The sequence below is a fragment of the Haliotis asinina genome, chromosome 11, assembly GCF_037392515.1.
Source record: "Haliotis asinina isolate JCU_RB_2024 chromosome 11, JCU_Hal_asi_v2, whole genome shotgun sequence".
NCBI lineage: Eukaryota > Metazoa > Mollusca > Gastropoda > Lepetellida > Haliotidae > Haliotis > Haliotis asinina.
The window spans coordinates 52,800,391-52,815,198 of record NC_090290.1 but is presented as its reverse complement, the minus strand read 5'-3'; the positions used below and the strand labels follow the sequence as shown (position 1 = coordinate 52,815,198).

The 14,808-nt window shown below is 40.1% G+C and overlaps 1 pseudogene; it reads left to right on the top strand.

The window, feature by feature from the left end:
* Positions 1–2,228: 2,228 nt before the first annotated feature.
* Positions 2,229–13,459, top strand: LOC137255534 (uncharacterized; annotated as a pseudogene).
* The last annotated feature ends 1,349 nt before the right edge of the window (positions 13,460–14,808 follow it).

The following is a 14,808-nucleotide window of genomic DNA, read 5'->3' as shown; positions in this document are numbered from 1 at the left end:
CTATTGCTTAACCTTAACTGTAGGTTCTTTAACCATTGATATAGGAGAATAATCTAGTACTGTCCTTTCATCGTGTGTCTTTTCAGTTACTGTTTACGTTCGATAAGTGTCATTCAATTATTGCTGACATTTCTCCAAAAGGTATTTCATACCATCCCGTATAAGTTCATTCAGCTATTTCACACCTTTCCCAATGGGTTAATTTCACCATTTCACAACTTCTGTAATACGTTCAATCGGCTGTGTTATAAATTTACTAACCATTTACTAATTTACTAATCATCTTGATTTTACTTTATCCTTTCCTATTTACATCTATTCTACTACATGTTCATTACTTTCCCAATGAAAACACGCGTTCAGTGCGTGATGCCAATGTCTGGTGTCGCCTCCGTGATATCGGAATATTGGTAATTGCGGCGTAAAACTCACTCACTCCTTTCTCCAGTATTTTCATTCAGCTTTCCCAAAACATTAGATCACTGAACTATTTATTTCCCAGTCGGTTACCAACCATCCTAACGTGTCCTAATACACGAGAAGTTCCGGCTTAGAATTGGTCTTTAGTAAACCATTCTTGTCGCAAGTGGCGACTAACGGGATCCGGAGATCAGCCTCGCTGACTCTCATGGTATCGGTTGCGTAGATCAATGCTCATGACGTTGATCATTGGATTGTCTGGTCCAGACTCGATTATATTTTTGAATATGGCTTCAAACTAAACTCACTCACTCACTCACGCACGCACGCACGCACGCACGCACTCACTCACTCGAGTGAACAGACGGACACTAAATTACCCAGTAATTTGATTCAGTATAGACCACCCACTTCACCAGGAATAACTATAACACTATACATACATACCAAATCAGCTGTTTTCTAAACGCAAGGTGCTCCAACTGCTGTTGTTTATTACCGTTCACTGTGCCATGAGGATCAGGGGACAATTAGCTACATTACACATATGTCGGGCCACCGTGTGCAGGGACTCATGAATATCATATGGCTCTTACCTGGTACACCTCGCTGTGTGTGTTATTTGTGATCGTGCTATCATGGTGTTGTTATCTAGAGCCGTTATCTACAGTCCATGCAATATACAATCGATAAAACCGCGGCTCTCTCAACTGCAGGTAAATCAACTGGTGCTATGCTCATTGTAATGTTTCCTAGTTGATTTTTGTCTGGATGTTACTCATTTTGTTTGGCGTTTATAAGTCACTGCAAGAAACGTATTGAGATTCTAATGACAGACCCAGTAGATCCTCTAAAGATTCAAACATATTTATGGTCTATCATCCTCGATATCTCCAGGGTATACGTTCCGATAAGTCTCCACTATACCCTGGACGCATCTACGGCTCAGCCCGATAGTTTTATTACCTCCCTTTGATGGTTCCGCATTCTCACAGTAGCTAATCAGCCAAGCCGTCGTTACAACCGAACTTGTCAGTGTCACAGATGCGCAGGTTTGTTAAAGGTAGCGTTAGCCTCATTTCGACATAGACTGGATGTCTCAAAGTTAAAATGATGTCACCGAAACACACAGCTCGGCCCTGATCACACATTCACCAAAGAAAAGATAATTAACAAGCGCCAAGTGATTATTATCAGTTTGTCGATGCAAGATTAATCAATATATGATGGTTACATTTCGTAAGTGGACGTTTTAGAGCGAAGAAATGTTAATAAGGTACTGTCAATTCAAACACTCATGAAAAGTTAAGCATGGTCGTTCTGGCAGACGACGTTTTTGACACTCACTCTTACGCAGTACATCTGTGCTCTTGACCTGTGATGTAAGGTTATGGCACTTGCTCATGATGTTTTACTAATGGCAATAAGTTATAACGCTCAAAACAACATGCTACGATCTTTAGATAAAACACGGAATTACTTGAAAACGAGGTTGCCAATAATACTAGTAAATGTATAGCTGCAAAACTAATTAGAAGGTAATCATAATAATAATGTTTGCTCCGCCATAAACTATCAAACCTACAGATGGGAAATGCGCAAGTGATATATATGTTATGAGGCCTAATCATTTACAAACTTTTATAACTTATGAATATGTGTAATTGAAATGCAGGAATAATCTTCGTGATGGCCATCAAAATATTGCACCACAAATCATAAGACCGTCTTTACAGAATCTGTCGTCCTGTCTAAGGCAATCACGGGCAAACGTTCCGTTCTCCGAGAGTAAACGTGCTGTGTTCCATATGGCTGGGGAAGAAGAAATCGTGTTTCTTCATCTGCAGGAAACGATCTCAAAGGCGAGATATTGTGTTCTGATGAACGTTGAAGTGCCGGCACCTGCAGACTGTGACTCCCCCGAGTGCGACATCTGCCAATAGTTGGAACTTGTCAATGGTAGATTTCTTTGGTGAATACAAAAGATATTCAAAGGTTTGTAAAGAACATGAATAGTAAAGGGAGGTACGTTACTCCCAGTCTTTGTAAGTTGACATCTCGTAGCAAAACGAGACTCAACATGTGATGACAGGGGCACGCACTTTCCCGGTACATCATCGTTGATGGACAAACATGCACGTACTGCACAGGGCTCTGTCGTGACCATAAAACGATATACGAAGGCTCTGCAATATACAACACAGTGCGAGAATGCTAATGTCTAACTACGACTAAACTGAAGATTATTTCACCGCCCTCAAGACATCTTACACTTTGTTTAACAATCATCACAAACGTTTGGTCACTGTTCTGTCCCTGGAGCATCAAACAAAACTAAGAATGGAATCTAACAGGACATTTGTACAGACAAAGCCCATGTATGATATCATATATATCATGTAACATGCTTCACCTCTATCCTATATATCATGTAACATGCTTCACCTCTATCCTATATATCATGTAACAGGCTTCACCTCTAGACAATATATCATGTAACAGGCATCACCTCTATCCAATATATCATGTAACAGGAATCACCTCTATCTAATATATTATCTAACAGGCATCACTTCTATCCCACATATCATTTAACAGGCATCACGTCTATCCAATATATCATATATCAGGCATCACCTCTATCCAACATATCAGGTAGCATTCTTCACCTCTACCCTATATATCATGTAACAGGCATCACCTCAATCCAATATATCATGCCGCATTCTTCACCTCTATCCAATATATCAGGCAGCATTCTTCACCTCTATTCAATATATCATGTAACAGGAATCACCTCTATCCTATATATCATGTAACAGGAATCACCTCTATCCAATATATCATGTAACAGGCATCACCTCTATCTAGTATATCATGTAACAGGCATCACCTCTATCCTACATATCATGTAGCATTCTTCACCTCTATACTATATATCATGTAACAGCATCACCTCCATGCTATATATCATGTAACAGGCATCACCTCTATCTAGTATATCATCTAACAGGCATCACCTCTATACTATATATCATGTAACAGGAATCACCTCTGTCCAATATATCATGTAACAGGAATCACCTCTATCCAATATATCGTGTAAGAGGAATCACCTCTATCCTATATATCATGCAACAGACTTCACCTCTATCTAGTATATCATATAACAGACATCACCTCTACCCTATATATCATGTAACAGGCATCACCTCTATCCTACATATCATGTCACAGACATCACCTCTATACAATATATCATGTAACAGGCATCACCTCTATCCTACATATCATGTAACAGGCATCACCCCTATACTATATATCATGTAACAGGCATCACCTCTATACTACATATCATGTAACAGGCATCACCTCGATCCTACATGTCATGTAACAGGAATCACCTCTATCCAATATATCAAGTAACAGGCATCACCTCTATCTAATATATCATGTAACAGGCTTCACCTCTATCTAGTATATCATCTAACAGGCATCACCTCTATCCTACATATCATGTAACAGGCATCACCCCTATACTATATATCATGTAACAGGCATCACCTCTATACTACATATCATCTAACAGGCATCACCTCTATCCTACATATCATGTAACAGGCATCACCCCTATACTATATATCATGTAACAGGCATCACCTCTATCCTACATATCATGTCACAGACATCACCTCTATACTATATATCATGTAACAGGCATCACCTCTATCCAATATATCAAGTAACAGGCATCACCTCTATCTAATATATCATGTAACAGGCTTCACCTCTATCTAGTATATCATCTAACAGGCATCACCTCTATCCTATATATCATGTAACAGGCATCACCTCTATCCTACATATCATGTCACAGACATCACCTCTATACTATATATCATGTAACAGGCATCACCTCTATCCAATATATCAAGTAACAGGCATCACCTCTATCTAATATATCATGTAACAGGCTTCACCTCTATCTAGTATATCATCTAACAGGCATCACCTCTATCCTATATATCATGTAACAGGCATCACCTCTATCCTACATATCATGTCACAGACATCACCTCTATACAATATGTCATGTAACAGGCATCACCTCTATCCTACATATCATGTAACAGGCATCACCTCTATACTATATATCATGTAACAGGCATCACCTCTATCCTACATATCATCTAACAGGCATCACCTCTATCCTACATATCATCTAACAGGCATCACCTCTATACTATATACCATGTAACAGACATCACCTGTATCATACGTATTTAAACTTTGTTTTCTGTTATAAACAATAGGAAAATGCAGTAAGGTTCAACTTTCGTCTGCTATTTTGATGGTATGAAGGCGTTCGATCGTGTGAACATAAATTATCTTTGGTATGAACTTGTCAAGCTTGGTGTTAGTGGAAGATTCTTCTCTGCAGTAAAATCATTGTATCATGATAATACACAATTTTTCTCGGTGCTCATAAATGATTTGGTGGATTAAATCAATCAGTTGAATTGTGGTGTTCAGATCAACGCCAATTCCATGCTTAGTGTTCTTCTTTACATACATCATATTGAGCTCGTTGCAGGAGACGAAGATTCTCTACAGTGTATGTTTAACAGATTGAATTAGTGGTGTAGAAGATGACGTTTGCAAATTAATGTTTGGAAGATCAATATTGTTCATTATACACCTGTCTCTATGGCAAGAATAGAGTTTAATTTTTCTTGTGGCAATGAAGACATTGATGTATGTAACGCCTGCAAATATTTTGGACTGTTGTTACAGGAACACCTTGATGTTAATTTTACTGCAAAGGAAATTGGTAAGTCTGCTGGAAGAGCACTGGGTATCTCAATTAGCAAATTTAAAGCAGCTGGTGGGATGCACTATGGTGTGTTTAACAGAGTTTATGATAACCCAACTCAAGGAATACTATTGTTTGGGGAACACGAGAATTCATTTGTATAAATGGTATTAAAAATATGACATTTCTTCTCGGGTATAGGTCGTAATACCCCGAACTTACCGTAAGAGGTGAGACGAGTTGGTTCTCTAACATCACAAAACATCGTATTGAATCTGTCCGTTATTGGAAACGATTACAGTTTTTCCAAGCCCGATAGCATTATAAGCTGCAATATTCACAAGTGGTCATTGTCCTGCTGTAAGTCATGGGACAACAAACTTCTGCAATTATTAAGTGCTTTGGATTTAGCCCTTGTTGATATTTGGCATATTTCACCAATGGATCTCATTTTCATTAAATAGAAGTCGGATATTGATTATTCTAACTGGTATTCACAAGTATGGGTTGATACTGGGTAATGTAACGGCAACAAACTACAAACAGTTCAGGTTGTGTAACACCTCTCTGTCAGTATCAACGTATTTCGGCACTATTTTCAACAGGTCGCAACGAAGTACAGGGGGCTCAGACAACTACGAAACTGTGGAACCTGTACACACTCTTAATAGAAACACGCACACACACGATAAACAAGTCATAATCCTAATGAAGTTTTTATTTAAGTATCCATTTCGGATGGAACAAACAGTAAATTATGGGAAATCAATTATTAACTCCTCGAGCTCCTGAGATGTCATGTATGTGAGCGGCCTCTCATTTGCTCAGAGTTAGGGTAAGTCTTTCCACGAGTATTTCCCATCTCTACGCTAATTGGTCTTGTTGTTTAATTAATCTTATTGTCTAATTAAACTTGTTGTCTAATTAAGCACCAGCTTCATATGTTAACGCTGCAATAGATGATTTTGTACATACTTCCGTGGCACACCGTATCATCTCAGGTCCCACAGTCTGCAATTCTCTGGTCTTTCATAGACACCTCACAATCAGTATGAAATATGATTGTTTGGAACCAAGAGTAGCTTAGGAAAACCCCGGTGATGTGATTTGTAGTCCTACAATAATGCAAAGTATTGTCAAGAAAGCGGAAGAACATGCTGATTAAAGGAAGTGTGTGTTAATCAAAGTGCGAGGTACAGGTAATTACACATTATTCACACGAGGGACAAATTACCAATTAGAAGGAGTATTCATATTAATCTTTTGTTTTCTACACAAATATGTGTATGTAAAAGGGAATCTGTCCATCCATCTAGCCAGCCAGCCAGCCTTGTACACAATAACCTTGTTAGGCCTTTACGAATCCCCTTTCATGTTAATCAATTTCAATAAAGTAGTGAGTGAGTGAGGTTAGTTTTACGCCGTTTTTTTAAACAATATTCCTGCAATATCATGCCACAAGGAATAGGCTTCATACATCGTACCTACGTGGGGAACAGAACCCGGGTCCTCGGCGTGACGAACGAACGCTACAACCACCAGGCTAACCCACGCTGCCTCGTTTCAATAAAGACAGTTTTAGCTAAGAACAAGACAAACTACAAATGAAACAATAAACTATTTCTTGTTTAGGTAGATGGATGTAGGACATTTCAGTATAACTGACCTTAGAACCTACACCCAAGCTTCACTTTCACTGCAGCAAAAGAGAAGTTGTGCATCCATAGATTGTTATCTTTCCTTGCTGCTTCTAAATGCCTCTCAACTAAGTTGTCTACGTACCCGCTGGAGCACAGGTGCGTTGAAATGTCTCATGGTTCCAGGTCTGTTGGTGTAGGAGGTATAACATGCTGTACTCATGCAACAACTTGTATTCATATGTTCGTGGTCATTCCTGTTTCGATCCGTGAAAGTCCCGGGGCAGAATAGGCCTTCAGAAACCTATGCTTGCCATAAATGGTGACTAAGTTTGTCGCAAGTGGTGACTAACGGGACCGGGGGCCAGTCTCCCTGACTTGGTTGACACACGTGCAGATCGATTCTCATGCTGTTGGTCACTGGATTGTCTGGTCCAGACTCGATTATTTACAGACCGCCACCATATAGCTGGAATATTGCAGAGTGCGGCGTAAAATTAAACTCACTCACTCACTCTCTCATTCCTGTTTCATGTAATGTTGAAGTTAGTGTCAAACATGCATGTAAACCGGGAAGTGGCGACCTCTGATCTGCTTCTATGGCCAACACACGCACGCACGCACGCACACATTAGAATTTATGTGCTAAGTATATGGCTCTCCTCCCCATTGCATGTCATGTACACAGTAAGTGACAGCTCACTCAACCCTCCAACTTGCATGTCATGTACACAGTCAATGACACCCTACTCACCCTTGCATGTCATGTACACAGTCAGTGACACCCCACTCACCGCATAAGACAATTATTTTCCATTATGGGGGTTTGGGATTTTTTTGGATCTTGCAAGAAATTGCCTGCTTTACACAATTATATCTATATTCTCACTTCATTCTTCACCTGAATGTAAATATCATTCACACTTTATATCTTTACTTAATGTTGAATACTACTTGTCCGGTGACCTCCTATTGTGACCTCAAGTTATAGCTGTACAGCACAATAGCAACATTGGAAAGAGGCAGCCACACAAATACACCCTATGACCAATGCAAATGGCATTCCTTTATTCAAGGCGTGTATCTAATGTTTGTGACTTTCGCCAGTCTGATCACTCATACATGATCAGTGATACCTAAGTTACGATCTAAAGTTGAAATAAGTTATAAAATACATACAATTAACGAACAAATGTTTGCTTAAATATATTGTTTTGTTGTGTCTTGTGCTTGGTAAAGAATTTTATATTTTTGGTACTAATTCCCATAGTTACATAGATACAAACATGTCATTGTAACAGAAATGAATGAGGGAACAATGCTTAACGCCCCTTTCCGGAACATCCCAGCAATATCAAGTCCCCCACACAGTACTCGTGTGCGGACTAGAACACGGGTCTAGGTGTGGTGAGCCAAAGTCTCAACCACAAGGCTACTCTGCCGCGTCAGTAACAGAATATACAATATACGTTTACAACGAGTTGACACATACCAGATTCTATAGGCTGGTCTTGATGGTGTTGATCTACAAGGCTTCGACAAAGATGGAAGCTTCGGGGCGCCTTCTCATGAACCAGGCCGTGGCTGACGCAGGAGTTGGACTGTCCTGGCTTATGTTGTATGGGGTCATGTACACCAATCCACACAGAGATATCCTGCAGACGGCCCTCCTTGTTCAGAAGGTTGTCTTGGGTATCCTGTATTGTGAGTCCGGGCTGTCACTGGCCATGACACTCTTCGCCCTCCACATAGTACCTGGAATCTGGCATTTGCAGCGGACAACTTCTTCATCTTGGAACGTGATTCTATCATGGTTAAGCTGAATGTTACTGAACACAATATCTGGTTTGCAGCCCTTACTATGACCATGAATGTCATTCTGCCTCTTGTCATGGTCGTTATCGCCTACACACGGATATGTCTGTTTATGCACAAGGAAGAGAACACTTCTATCACATCAGCCTCCGCTACCATGCGCTATGTCCGTCAAGCAAAAGGCATTCTGCTCGTCTGTATCACCTATATGGTAACATATGTACCTTTGTACACTTGGTCAGACTTAAGTGTGTATATCGAAAGTGAGAATGACATTCGCTACCTCGTTGTTGGAACAAGTTTGTCATTCCTGACCTATGTGTACCTTGTCTTCAAGCTGCCCCTGTTTCTGTTGGCCTTCAAATCCTATCGTCAAGTGGCCTCCCGAATCTTTTGTCGACATCTTACATCGAGATCTATGTCCTCTGGTGACGAAGGCACATTGCCTCAAAGTAAATACAATCTTCCAACAAAAGTCAATCACAGGCCTGATGACGGTGGTTTCCAACAAGCTGCAGAGGATGCCAGATCTACCCCGATACGGGTGGATGAGACAATCGAGATAAAGGGGAATATTGGAAGAGTTAACCATGGCTTCAGCAGCACCTGCTCTGTGAACCGTGACGACATGGAGTCAACAAACGGTACAGACGATGACGTCACCTCCTGTACAAACGATGACGTCATCAGTAACAGACCGGTAAGTATTACACAACGATTAACGCCTTTTTTTCAAAATTCTGACTTCTCCCCGAATCATCTCTTGATTTCTCTTACTGACATTCATTCCCAAAGTGTAAATACAATGTACTACCTCTCGCCAACATCATGTTTCTATCAGACGATATGGATTATCCCACTGCATGCCGAGGTTTTCTTCTGAAGAGAGAGTACCATATGACCCCTGTCTGACATCAAAGGTCGAAGTGCCAACCAATGGCGTCATAGATACCCTGTGAATTATTCTACGAAACAAATGCACTCATGAATATTCATAACTCAATGAACAAGTTCCACGGCACACGTACCTGTGTCCTTTTCCAATGCTATGAAATGGGACCGTACATGATCTAGGGCTGAGGGTTATGGTCAGTTTGTGGAAGAAGCATGTACAATGTGAACATATCTCACACACACACACACACACACACACACACACACACACACACACACACACACACACACACACACACACACACACACGCACACACACACGCACACACACACGCATACACACACGCATACACACACGCATACACACACGCACACACATACACAAAATATGTACAAAATAAGTGAATACCCCACAAACACCACCCCCTCCCATAATTCTTAAGTATATTTTTAAAAAAGTATGAGGGATAAACTTGATTGTGGCATCAAATAATGAAAGGATTCGGAGCGGAGAGTGGAATATCTGATGTCACAGAGAGGAGCCTCTAGAGCTCAGACAGACCTGCACCCACTGGAGAGGCATCGTCAAGACCTGTACGGCGAGATGTTCAACTGCCGGAGACTTTCCTCGAACACAGACAGAGCACACCTTTTCTTGTAGAAAGAAGACTAAGGTCTCACAGTTGGAGAATCCAGATGTGAATAAGTTGATAAGGAAGACCAGCTAGCCTTGCCTTACAACATACACACGGATATGCCTGTTTATGCGCAAGGAAGAGAACACTTCTATCACATCAGCCTCCACTACCACGCGCTATGTCCGTCAAGCAAAAGGCATTCTTCTCGTCTGTATCACCTATATTCTAACATCTGTACCTCTGTACATTTGGTCGGACTTAAGCGTGTATATCGAAGGTGAGAATGACATTCGTTTCTTCGTTATTGGAACAAGCTTGGCCTTCCTGAACTGTGTGTACCTTGTCTTCAAGCTACCCCTGTTTCTGCTGGCTTTCAAGTCCTATCGTCAAGTGGCCTCCCGAATCTTTTGTCAACATCTTACATCGAGATGTATGTCCTCTGGCAACGAAGACCAAGGTCTCACAGTTGGAGGATCCAGCTGTGAATAAGTTGATAAGGAAGACCAGCTAGCCTTGCCTTACAACCTCAAGATCGGGTTCAAGGCACTTTATTGCTGCCATGAACCCCTCCCCAGCCTCTGACCGAATCGAAGACTTCAAGAATTACATGGTCGTCCATTGGCGGACTAAGTCACCATTTATTATTTGTCTTATTTTAGTTCCCAGCAGATGTTTACATGTACATAAGTATGCGTGGATGTTTACTTGCACACAAGCATCCATGGACATAAAGTGTTGTTCGTATTGTATATGAAATGCGGCTTATGCAGGTTTGACTGTATCTGATAACATGCAAGGCGTAGTTCAGTTTCACACAAACCTTTATTTTCCAGCAGATGTTTTCATCTACATAGATATGCTTAGAGACACAATGTTGTTCATGTTGTATATGAAATACAGCTAGTACAAGCTTTACTCCATTTGGTAACCTGAAAGGCATACGTCATTTTACATAACATAATACTCTTTCAGGTTTACAATTGAATATTGAACTCTCAAGTAATATGTGGAAAGAGCACAAGAATGCAAACAATTTGAACTGATTATTGTTTGTAAAAGTAATAATTTGCAAGGCTGATATTAACCCAGTGTTTCTTTGCAGATGCATTTAAAATTTGAGCTTTCCTTTTTCTGCTCATAGTACAAATATTGTGTTTTATCATTAAACATATGACACTAAGTGGGTTATTATTTCTCTCCTTGAAACCAAAACTGATATTTCCTGATGTTAAATCAATGTATGCTTGATGCAACCTTAATAATCAACTCTTTCCATGCTTTGTTTGAGTGAAGTCAATCATATAATACATGTACACATATAACACTCTCAGGCACCTGTTTACAAAATTTAGACACACGTGATTCAATGTGTCTAATCTTAAAATATTCTGAGAAACCATTTTAATTAACGTTTAACATTTAATTTAATAATTACTGTTTTCCCATTCGTTTTGTTGGAAGTCCCTGCCCAAAATTCCTCCTATTTTTAAACCAGAATTGGCATAGTCAATAAAAAATGTTTCTTATTAGTTATTTTGGAAATATTAATATAGGACTGCCAAGTACTTTTTCACATGTTTCAAAGTGAAGAAAATCTTGTGTCTGTATTCAAAGATTTATCTTTTAAGACCTTGTTATATACGAAAATAACATTATCATATGTATAGTTCAGTTCTTCCAATACTCAACAATTTTATTCCCTTTTTTCCCAAATATCTGTGACAGAGCGTTCCACCACTAATCAAAATATTGTTATTGTGTCATAGATATTGATTTAGGACCTCTGTACTATGAGTCTCGTTCTGATAGCAAATTGTAAGATAGTCACACCATGCCCCCACAACCTCCCTCCAGAATCTATTTGAAATAATGGGTAGAATATATATGCAAATATAAACATCAAGAGCCAGCCAGAGTCTCTGAATATCTGGAATTCATACCGGAACATTTTCTGTCCACGTAGAATTGTTTCACAGGGGTCTTTTAATCCTTGTAAGTTTTTTGTAATTAATAATATTTCTTACTATTGGGATATTGAAACCATTTAGAAGAACACATGATTCTATGTCATGTAGCAGAATGTAAATCCATTTTCGGAAACATGGTCCAAATTTAAGGAAAGTATGCACATCAATAATATAACTACTAACAACTAAGTCAAGAACCTTCTCAAAGTCAGATAATAACAACAATCCAGGGACCTGAAATGTTCATGGCTACAGCTACGAAATTCGATTTTATAAGAAAACAAAGAACATCCTTTCAGGTTTTTGGGGTTTTTTTTATCTTTTTAAACAACGATAAATATCTCATTCTAAACTAGTGGCGTAGCGTTCTGTTTTCACTTGCTTCATATACAGCTGCGGTAAAGCTTGAATGGCGTAAACTATGTCCGACTCGGGTTGTAATGTAATGACACGGTGGTAAACAGAACTCTTTCTCTCCTTCTTTTATTCCCGTTCCTGTTCAGGACAAGAGTAGCTTTATGTGTGCATGCTATATCTGACCAATTCCCTGTTCTTGTTTCTTCCAGTTCTCACACCCGTCCAACTCCCTTGATGATTCTGGATAGTGCTGCAACCGGCCTCAAACATGGACCATCTCCCACCCATCCGCCTCCCTTTGTGATTCTGGATAGTGCTGGAACCGGCCTCAAACATGGACCATTTGCGGTGGCACTGGTTTCCGGACACATGTAATCTGCTCATTGAGTCAGGACAACCTATACAACACCTGAAACTCCAGCCACCTTCCACCTATACAACACCTGAACCTCCAGCTACCTTCCACCTTGCAACACCTGAAACTCCAGCCACCTTCCACCTATACAACACTTGAAACTCCAGCCACCTTCCACCTATACAACACCTGAAACTCCAGCCACCTTCCACCTATACAACACCTGAACCTCCATCCACCATCCACCTTGCAACACCTGAAACTCCAGCCACCTTCCACCTATACAACACCTGAAACTCCAGCCACCTTCCACCTATACAACACTTGAAACTCCAGCCATCTTCCACCTTACAACACCTGAAACTCCAGCCACCTTGCACCCATACAACACTTGAAACTCCAGGTACTTTCCACCTTACAACACCTTACAACGCCAGAACCTTCACAGCCAGACCCTCCACAGCCAGACCTTCACAACAGGACCCTCACAGCAGGACCTTCACAGCAGGACCTTCATAGCCAGACCTTCACAGCAGGACCTGTACATAGCATGCAGTCCATAGTCTTGTTCTCCTCGCTCGGCAGAATTCATCGTCTGTACTGTCGGTGGTTTTGTTCACCTCTATACATATATTTACTAAATTTCCTAAACAGTTTATAGCACTGGGAATGGACCTATGGTGACCCAAGTCTCATAATATCTTGTTGTCAATCAAGAGGTTACACGCAGCTGAATGTCATCCATAGCTCTCTACATTAACCCATGAAACCAATAAACTGGTCAACATGATCTGCAAGGACAATACGGATTTTTATTGTTTTGTTTTCAGGACAAAAATGATATAGTCTAGGTATCCTCTGTCAGGTTGAAACTATATTATTTATAAATGACGTGATACTGATATCTGTAGCCAAATTCATTTATTGTGAGACAAACACACAAAAAGGTAACATTATACAATCAACAGCTATAAAATAACATTAACTAGTTGCTACAAATAACCGTAAAGTGATTTCAACATAGCGGCAGTGCAGACAGTGCATTACCTTATCCAGTTATACGATGACAACAGAAGTACACAATGAAGAGGCAGATACCCATGGTAGTACTATTACAATGGCAGTACACAATAGAGTGAGTGAGTTCAGTTTTACGCCACACTCAGCAGTATTGCAGGGGTCTCTAAATAATCCTGGCTCTACCAAACAAATCCAGTGATCAACAGAATGAGTACCGATCTGCCTAACTGGGAACCGATGACATATGTCAACCACGTCAACGAGCCTGACCACTAGATCCAGTACGTCGCCTCTTTTGACAAGCATAGTAGCCTTCAGTTTCAAGCATGAGTTAATGAAGGGCTATTCTACCCCGGATCTTCTCGTGAGAGTGCACAATAGACAGGCAGACATCCAGTTGTGGTACAATTTCAATGGCAGGATACAACAGACAGGCAGATATCCAGTAGTAAAACAACTGCAATGGCATACACAATAGAGACGAACATCTATAGTGACATTGCAATTGTACTACTACTGCTTGATCTCTCCCTCTCTATTGTGTACTGCCACAAAATTCAGAATATGGTTTGTCCAGAAGAAGACATAAAATATCTGGAAAAATAAATGGATTACCGAAATCTGACTTAAATTATATTAAGCAATGCTTTAAATGTTGTATCAAATCAGAACATCAGATGCGTCAGGGTGGTGCATAACTTAAGAAAGAATATTGCTTTGAATATGTAAACAATATTTTCTTTTAAGCAATGGCTGTGAGTCTGTAAATATGTTGTTGTACATATTTTGATCATTTGTTGATTACACAACATGTCTAGGATTGAAAGAGTTCCTGACATACGGCACACATGAAGAAGACATAAAATTTCAGACCATTTGAAATTATATATTA